This window comes from Heterodontus francisci, chromosome 34 (genome assembly GCF_036365525.1).
Source record: "Heterodontus francisci isolate sHetFra1 chromosome 34, sHetFra1.hap1, whole genome shotgun sequence".
NCBI lineage: Eukaryota > Metazoa > Chordata > Chondrichthyes > Heterodontiformes > Heterodontidae > Heterodontus > Heterodontus francisci.
This window is the reverse complement of record NC_090404.1, coordinates 34,493,523-34,502,817: the sequence shown is the minus strand read 5'-3', so window position 1 is coordinate 34,502,817 and position 9,295 is coordinate 34,493,523.

The window sequence follows — 9,295 nt, the reverse complement described above, 5'->3', positions numbered from 1 at the left end:
CCGATTGGAGGGAAGCAAAACTGGTAACTTGTCAGGGGTGTGGCAACCAGAGAAAATATCAGACCGGAACACCAAGGTGCACAGAATACTGGGGGAGATAGATAGCACTTGAGTGGGAATAGCAAGTTCTCAGGTGGGATCAGAGTCAGGGAGAAAGTAATAAAGTCTAAATCAGTGTTAATGTGCATGTATGTGAATGCACAGAGTGTGGTTAATAAGATTGGTGAGGTACACGTGCAGATTGCCATGTGGAAATATGATCTTGTGGCGAGAACAGAGACATGACTCAAAGAAGGGCAGGACTGGGTGTTAAATATTCCTGGATACAAGGTGTTCAGGAAAGGGAAAGGGGTGGTGGAGTATTGATTAATGAAAACATTGCAGTGTTGGAGAAAACGGATGTCCCATTGGTGTCCAGAACAGAATCAATTTGGCTCGAACGAAGGAACAAAAAAGGTGCATTTACATTGCTCAGTGTTGTCTCAAGGCCACCAGCTAGTGGGAAGAACATGGAGGGAAAAAAATGCAAGGAAATTACAGAGAGGTGCAATATTTATCAGGTAGCTTTAATTATTCAAACATATAGTGGGATAGTAGTAGTGTAAAGGGCAGTGAGGGACAAGTGTTCCTCGAGTTGTTAAGGAAAATTTTCCACAGCAGTATGTTGCTCGTCCAATGAGAAAGGAGGCACTCCTGGACCTGGTTCTTGAGAATGAGGTGGGCCAAGTGGATCAAGTATCAGTAGTGGAGATTGATCATTGTATCAACAAAGAACAGTGCAGCACAGGAACAGGCCATTCAGCCCTCCAAGCCTGCGCCGATCTTGATGCCTGCCTAAACTAAAACCTTCTGCACTTCCGGGGCCCATATCCCTCTCTTCCCTAAAATAAAAGCAAAATACTGCGGATGCTGGAAATCTGAAATAAAAACAAGAAATGCTGGAACCACTCAGCAGGTCTGGCAGCATCTGTGAAAAGAGAAGCAGAGTTAACGTTTCGGGTCAGTGACCCTAAGGTTCCAAAGAAGGGTCACTGACCCGAAATGTTAACTCTGCTTCTCTTTCCACAGATGCTGCCAGACCTGCTGAGTGGTTGCAGCATTTCTTGTTTTTATTCCCTCTATTCCCTTCCTATTCATATATTTGTCAAGATTAAAGAAGGCAACAGACAACCTCATAATTACTCATTTCCAGCCACCCTGACATCCACTCCCTGAGATTGTATTTTTATTCTTTCATGGGATGTGGGCATCGCTGGCAAGGCCAGCCTTTGCTGCCCATCCCTAATTGCCCTTGACAACTGAGTGGCTTGCTCGGCCATTTCAGAGGGCAGTTAAGAGCCAACCACATTGCTGTGGGTCTGGAGTCACATGTATTCCAGACCTGGTAAGGACATTAGTGAACCAGATGGGTTTTTACGACAATCGATGATAGTTTCGCGGCACTATTACTGCGACTCGCTTTCTTAATTCCAGATGTTTTCTGTTAATTAATTGAACTTATTAATTAATTGAATTCAAATGCCACCAGCTGCCGTGGAGGGATTTGAACCTGTCTCCCCAGGGCATTGGCCTGGGCCACTGGATTACTTGTTCAGTGACATTATCACCATGCCATTGTTTTGCCCCAGAAGGCATAAGATGTAGGCTGACTATTGAAAAGGACAAAGAACAATCCAGAGAAACAGTAATTAACTGGGGAAAGACAACTTCAATGGCGTAAGAATGGAGCTGGCTGAATAAATGAGATTCAAGAGTTGCCAGGAAACCTGATAGCTGAACAATGCGCTACCTTCAAAAAATGATAGTTCGGGCACAGTCAACATATGTTACCTCGAAGTGGAAACGTAGGGCAAATAAATCCAGAGCTCCCTGGATTATAAAAGAGGTAGAGATTACGATCAAGAAAAAGTGTGCTGTTTTCCTTGGAGAGAAGGCTGAGAGGTGATTTGGTCGAGGTATTCAAAATCATGAGAGGTCTGGACAGAGAATCATACCTTACAGACAATGTCCCAGACACTGCCATCACCATCCCAAGGTGTCCCACCAGCAGGACAGACCCAGCAGAGGTGACGGCACAGTGTTATACAGTCAGGAGGGAGTTGCCCGAGACGTCCTCAACATGGGCTCCGGACCCCATGATGTCTCATGGCATCAGGTCAAACAGAGTAGATGGAGAGAAACTGTTCCCACTGGTGAAAGGATCGAGGACGAGAGGGAACAGATTTAAAGTAATTGGGAAAAGAAACAAAAATAACATGAGGAAAAACTTTTCCAGCCAGCGAGTGGTTAATGTGTGGAATGCACTGTCTGAGAGTGTGGTGGAGGCAGGTTTAATTGAAACATTTCAAAGGGAATGAGACAGTTTTATGAAAAGGAACTAATGGAGCTGCGGGCTGACAGGTCCCGGATGCTGATGGATTCATCCTCGGGCTTTCAAAGAGAAGCAAATGAGGGAGGAACTGCGCAGAATCTGTCCTCCTGCCCCGCCCCCTCTTCCTATTGGTCCGCAGCTGCCGTTAATCATAATAATAAATGCAAAATACTGCGGATGCTGGAAATCTGAAACAAAAACAAGAAATGCTGGAATCACTCAGCAGGTCTGGCAGCATCTGTGGAAAGAGAAGCAGAGTTAACGTTTCGGGTCAGTGACCCTTCTTCGGAACCGTTAATCCGTTAATCACCCGGACATTGTGAGCTCACAGGTCAGAGGTTAAGTCCCGGGTGCGCAGGCGTATTGTGGACCAGTGTTTGGAACGAGTGAGTGATGGAGGCGGAGAGACGCTTGTGAGTCGCTTCTGCAGCCGGTAAGTGGCGGCTGGTGGGCGGGGAAGCTTCAGAAACACCTGGTGTAGGCCTCAACCCCTCCCCCCGCCCCCCACCAATAACAAACTCCCGGTCCTGCGTTTGCACCGAGCGGGCGGCAGCTGCGGGAAACTGAGCTCAGTTATAAAGGGAACGAAAACAAGAAATGCTGGATTCACTCAGCAGGTCTGGCAGCATCTGTGGAAAGAGAAGCAGAGTTAACGTTTCGGGTCAGTGACCCTTCTTCGGAAGTTATAAAGGGGCCTGGGGGAGGGGGGGGGGGGGAGGGGAGGGGGGGGGGGAGGGGAGGGGAGGGAGGGAGGAACCATTTGGGACACAGCACAGGGCAGGAGGTCCCCCCTCCCCCACTCCCTGGTTCCACAAAGACTCCCCTTGGACTGGGCCACACCTGGGCAGGGCTGGCTCAAGGTGCAGGAAGCTGATAGGCTGAGCTGTGGACTGGGAGGAGTGGGGGGTTTGACTGACAGGCCTGGGGAGGGGGATATCAGGGCAGGTACACACACTGATCCCCCTTTTCCTCCTGGGATCTTTTACTGGAGTTGTGTTGCTGAGTGTTTCTAAACTCTGTCTCCCTATCCCGGTAATGTCGGTGGATTGTAGGTTGCTGTGAATGTTGGACTATATTGTCTCTCCTCATTCTTCCTCCCTCTCCCACTCCGAGTTCCAGGCTGCAGGCACTGGCGGTTTGATGTGCCTGAAACATTAAATATGTTTCTCTCTTCACAGAGACCTGCTGAGTATTTCCAGCATTTTCTCCTTTTATTTCAGATTTCCAGCATCTGCAGGACTTTGCTTTTGTTTTATTGCACGAGTTGCTCACAGAATCAAAGTCAGTGAAGGTGCTCGAGCTGGACGGAAGCAGTCGTGTCAGATCCTCAGTGGGTGAGAAATCGCCGAGTGCAGGGGAGGAATGAAACTGGCGGATGTGCAGGGAGGCTTCAGAAATATCCGGTGTAGGCCTCAACACCCCCAATAAGAAGCTCCCAGTCCGGCGTTCCAAGGAGAACAATCCCAGCTTCTCCAACCTAACCTTGTAGCTAAATTCCCTCATCCCTGGAACCATTCTGGTAAATCTCCTCTACACCCTCTCAAGGACCTTCTCATCCTTCCTAAAGTGTGATGATCAGAACTGGATGTAATACGCTAGTTGTAGCTGAACCACAGTTTTATAAAAGTTTCCCTTAACTTCCCAGCTTTTGCACTCAATACCTCTATTTATCAAGCCCAAGATCCCATATTCTTTGCTAACTGTTATCAATATGTCCTGCCACCTTCAATGATCTATACATATGAACCCCCAGGTCTCTCTTTCCCTTCTCACAACCTGGAAATTTTCAGGATGTTCGAACTGATAGTATAGATCAGGAGTGTCCAGACTTTTCGCATGAGGGGCTACATTCTAAATTTTGTACTACATAGGGGGCCGGAGGTGAGCAACTTTCGGAAAGGTAAAGGTATTACAAATTTATTTTACTGGTCATCAAAATAACAAAAATGTGCATTTTTGTGAATAAGCTTTAAATGAGGAAACTAATGTATTAACTTACTTTCCCAACATTACGTTGAACACTGATTTAGTGAGTAACCTGGCATGGTTTTTGCTTGCAGTCGTAGACATTGTCTACCTGCACACTTGATGTAGCGATGCAGAGAATTCCATATAGATTCCATTTGTGAAGAGAGATCTTGATCTCACACTCTCCCTGTCTCCTGCTCTCTCTATTTATTTTATTTGGAGATACAGCACTGAAACAGGCCCTTGGGCCCACCGATTCTGTGCCAACCAACAACCACCCATTTATACTAACCCTTCAGTCACCCTATATTCCCTACCACCTACCTCCGCTAGGGGCAATTTACAATGGCCCATTTACCTCTCAACCTGCAAGTCTTTGGCTGTGGGAGGAAACCGGAGCACCCAGCGAAAACCCACGCGGTCACAGGGAGAACTTGCAAAGTCCGCACAGGCAGTACCCAGAATCAAAGCCTGGAGCTGTGAGGCTGCGGGGCTAACCATTGCGTCTCCCCCGCTCTCGCTCTCTCTCCCGCGCTCTCGCTCTCTCTCTCTCCCCGCTCTCGCTCTCGCTCTCTCCCCCGCTCTCGCTCTCGCTCTCGCTCTCTCCCCCGCTCTCGCTCTCGCTCTCTCTCTCTCCCCCGCTCTCGCTCTCGCTCTCTCTCTCTCCCCCGCTCTCGCTCTCTCTCTCTCCCCCTCTCTCTCTCTCCCCCGCTCTCGCTCTCTCTCTCTCCCCGCTCTCTCTCCCCCGCTCTCTCTCACTCTTTTCCCCCCTCCCCCGCCCCCCCACCCGGCACTTTCTCTCTCTCTCTCTCTTCCCCCCCCACGCTCGCTCTCTCCCGCTCTCTCTCTCTCCCTTTCTCTCTCTGTCTCTCTCCCCCACCCTTTGTCTCTCCCGCACGCTCTCGCTCTCTCTCTCTGCCGCGCCCTCTCTCTCTCCCTCCCCTCTCTCTCTCCCTCCCCCTCTCTCTCTCCCTCCCCCTCTCGCTCACTCCCTCCCCCTCTCGCTCTCTCCCTCCCCTCTCGCTCACTCCCTCCCCCTCTCGCTCACTCCCTCCCCCTCTCGCTCACTCCCTCCCCCTCTCGCTCACTCCCTCCCCCTCTCGCTCACACTCCCTCCCCCTCTCGCTCACTCCCTCCCCCTCTCGCTCACTCCCTCCCCTCTCGCTCACTCCCTCCCCCTCTCGCTCACTCCCTCCCCCTCTCGCTCACTCCCTCCCCCTCTCGCTCACTCCCTCCCCCTCCGCTCACATCCCTCCCCCTCTCGCTCACTCCCTCCCCCTCTCGCTCACTCCCTCCCCCCTCTCGCTCACTCCCTCCCCCTCTCGCTCACTCCCTCCCCCTCTCGCTCACTCCCTCCCCCTCTCGCTCACTCCCTCTCCCTCCCCCTCTCGCTCACTCCCTCCCCCTCTCGCTCACTCCCTCCCCCTCTCGCTCACTCCCTCCCCTCTCGCTCACTCCCTCCCCCTCTCGCTCACTCCCTCCCCCTCTCGCTCACTCCCTCCCCCTCTCGCTCACTTCCCTCCCCCTCTCGCTCACTCCCTCCCCCTCTCGCTCACTCCCTCCCCCTCTCGCTCACTCCCTCCCCCTCTCGCTCACTCCCTCCCTCCCCCTCTCGCTCACTCCCTCCCTCCCCTCTCGCTCACTCCTCCCTCCCCCTCTCGCTCACTCCCTCCCTCCCCCTCTCGCTCACTCCCTCCCTCCCCCTCTCGCTCACTCCCTCCCCCTCTCTCTCTGCCGCGCACCTCTCTCTCTCCCTCCCCCTCTCGCTCACTCCCTCCCCCTCTCGCTCACTCCCTCCCCCTCTCGCTCACTCCCTCCCCCTCTCGCTCACTCCCTCCCCCTCTCGCTCACTCCCTCCCCCTCTCGCTCACTCCCTCCCCCTCTCGCTCACTCCCTCCCCCTCTCGCTCACATCCCTCCCCTCTCGCTCACTCCCTCCCCCTCTCGCTCACTCCCTCCCTCCCCCTCTCGCTCACTCCTCCCTCCCCCTCTCGCTCACTCCCTCCCTCCCCCTCTCGCTCACTCCCTCCCCCTCTCTCTCTGCCGCGCACTCTCTCTCTCCCTCCCCCTCTCGCTCTCCCTCTCACTCTCTCCCTCCCCCTCTCTCCCTCCCCCTCTCTCCCTCCCCCTCTCTCTCTGCCGCGCACTCTCCCTCCCCCTCTCGCTCTCTCCCTCCCCCCTCTCGCTCTCCTCCCTCCCCCCCTCTCGCTCTCTCCCTCCCCCCCTCTCGCTCTCTCCCTCCCCCCCTCTCGCTCTCTCCCTCCCCCCCTCTCGCTCTCTCCCTCCCCCCCTCTCGCTCTCTCCCTCCCCCCCTCTCGCTCTCTCCCTCCCCCCCTCTCGCTCTCTCCCTCCCCCCCTCTCGCTCTCTCCCTCCCCCTCTCGCTCTCTCCCTCCCCCCTCTCGCTCTCTCCCTCCCCCCTCTCGCTCTCTCCCTCCCCCCTCTCGCTCTCTCCCTCCCCCCTCTCGCTCTCTCCCTCCCCCCTCTCGCTCTCTCCCTCCCCCCTCTCGCTCTCTCCCTCCCCCCCTCTCGCTCTCTCCCTCCCCCCCTCTCGCTCTCTCCCTCCCCCCCTCTGGCTCTCTCCCTCCCCCCCCTCCCGCTCGCTCCCTCCCCCCCCTCTCCCGCTCGCTCCCTCCCCCCCCTCTCCCGCTCGCTCCCTCCCCCCCCTCTCCCGCTCGCTCCCTCCCCCCCCTCTCCCGCTCGCTCCCTCCCCCCCCTCTCCCGCTCGCTCCCTCCCCCCTCTCCCGCTCGCTCCCTCCCCCCCTCTCTCCCGCTCTCTCCCTCCCCCTCCCCCCCCCTCTCTCCCTCCCTCCCCCCCCCCCCCTTTCCCTCCCTCCCCCTGGTCTCTTTCTCTCTGCCTCCATCTCTCTCTCGCTCCCTGTCTGCCTGCCTGCCTCTGTCGGTCTCTCTGCTCCGCTCCAGGGCCCGGTCACCACGGCGGCCTGCTCCCAGGGCCCGGTCACCACGGCGGCCTGCTCCCAGGGCCCGGTCACCACGGCAGCCTGCTCCCGGGGCCCGGTCACCACGGCAGCCTGCTCCGGGGCCCGGTCACCACGGCAGCCTGCTCCCGGGGCCCGGTCACCACGGCAGCCTGCTCCCGGGGCCCGGTCACCACGGCAGCCTGCTCCCGGGGCCCGGTCACCACGGCAGCCTGCTCCCGGGGCCCGGTCACCACGGCAGCCTGCTCCCGGGGCCCGGTCACCACGGCAGCCTGCTCCCGGGGCCCGGTCACCAGGCAGCCTGCTCCCGGGGCCCGGTCACCAAGGCAGATGCTCCCGGGGCCCGGTCACCCACGGCAGCCTGCTCCCAGGGCCCAGTTACCACTGCACCTTGCTGTTGGGCCTGCGCCTCCTCAGACGGTGATGAAGAGCCTGAGGCCCAGGCTGAGTACATACGCAGGCAGAGCCAGTGCTTGGCCTGGGTCCTGAGCTCACAGCCGGGAAGGGTGCACTGGATACGGAGTTTGGGCGGGAAGCACCGGCAGAGAAGCGGCTCAGCCCGGGCACCGCCATCTTATTAATGGAGCCAAAATATCAGGTACTGAATCTTGTCTGTCATCTTGGTAAAGGGCAGCGTCTCCGCCATGTTGGTAAAGGAGCTGTAACCATTGTCAGTCACTGAATGTTTTGGCAGGTCCGATGGAAACCATTGGCAGGCTGGATTCTGGCCCATGGGCTGGATGTTCTGGAGTGTCGAACTAGGAGGCGTAGAGTAAAAGTTAGAGCCAGACCTTTCAGGAGTGAAGTTAAGAAACATTTCTACACACAAAATGTGGTAGAAATTTTTAACTCTCTTCCACAAACAGCAGTTGATGCGAGATCAATGTTCATGTTAAATCTGACATTGATAGATCTTTGTTAACCAAAGGTATTAATGGAAATGGGACAAAGTCAGGTATATAGAGTTAGATCACAGATCAGCCATGATCTCATTGCCTGGTGGAACAGGCTCGAGGGGCTAAATGGCCAACTCCTAGAATCATAGAAACCTCCAGCACAGAAGGAGGCCATTCAACCCTTTGTGCTTGTGCTGGCCCTTTGAAAGAGCAGTTGTGCTTAGTCCCACACACCCACTTGTTGTTTGTAAGCCTGTAAGTTCCTCATTCTCAAATACCTGTCAACTCCCTTTTAAAATGACTGATAGAATCAGGTTCAACAACCTTTTTTAGGTGGAGCGTTCCAGATCCTGACAACTGTCTGTTGTTACAGAAACTGCTGAACTCATTGAGTCCGGAAGGTTGTCAAGTCCTGTTCCTCGAGCTCCCATTGAGCTTCATTGGAACAGGGCAGGAGGCGGAGGACAGAGAGGTCAGAGTGGGAGTGGGACGGAGAATTAAAATGGGAAGTGACTGGAAATTCAGGAACATGCTTGCAGACTGAATGGAGATGTTTCTCAAAGTGATCACCCTATCTGTGTTTGGTCTTCCCAATGTAGAACAGATCTCATTGTGAGCAGTGAATATAATATACAAAATTGCCAAAAGTACAAGTAAATCACTGTTTGGTTTCATCCCACAAAACCCTGAGAATAGCCCAAAGGGAGCTACTTTATTTGAAGAGTAAAAGTTACAAAGTAAAGCAAATCAGTTGCTGGAATATTAAACTCCACCCCAGCTATAAAGAATATTAACACAGCAGATATAAACCCCACTGTCAGAATGAATATGGTTCAGTCCTGGATGTGATTAACAGCAGCAATAATTACAGAATGCAACAGCTACAGTCACTTGTGAACTCACTGGTGTCTCAGCATTTTGGATATCGATTAAATTCCTTCCCACAGATGGAGCAGGTGAACGGCCTCTCGTTATATTATTATAATATAATACTATCTTTAATATCATCTAATAAGATATTCTTTCTTACAGTTCAGTGGGATGTAAACAGTGACCCCAGCACCTTCAGGAGAGATGGTGTGAAAGCCCCTGTGTGCAGAGTGAGCATCAAATCAATGTGTGTA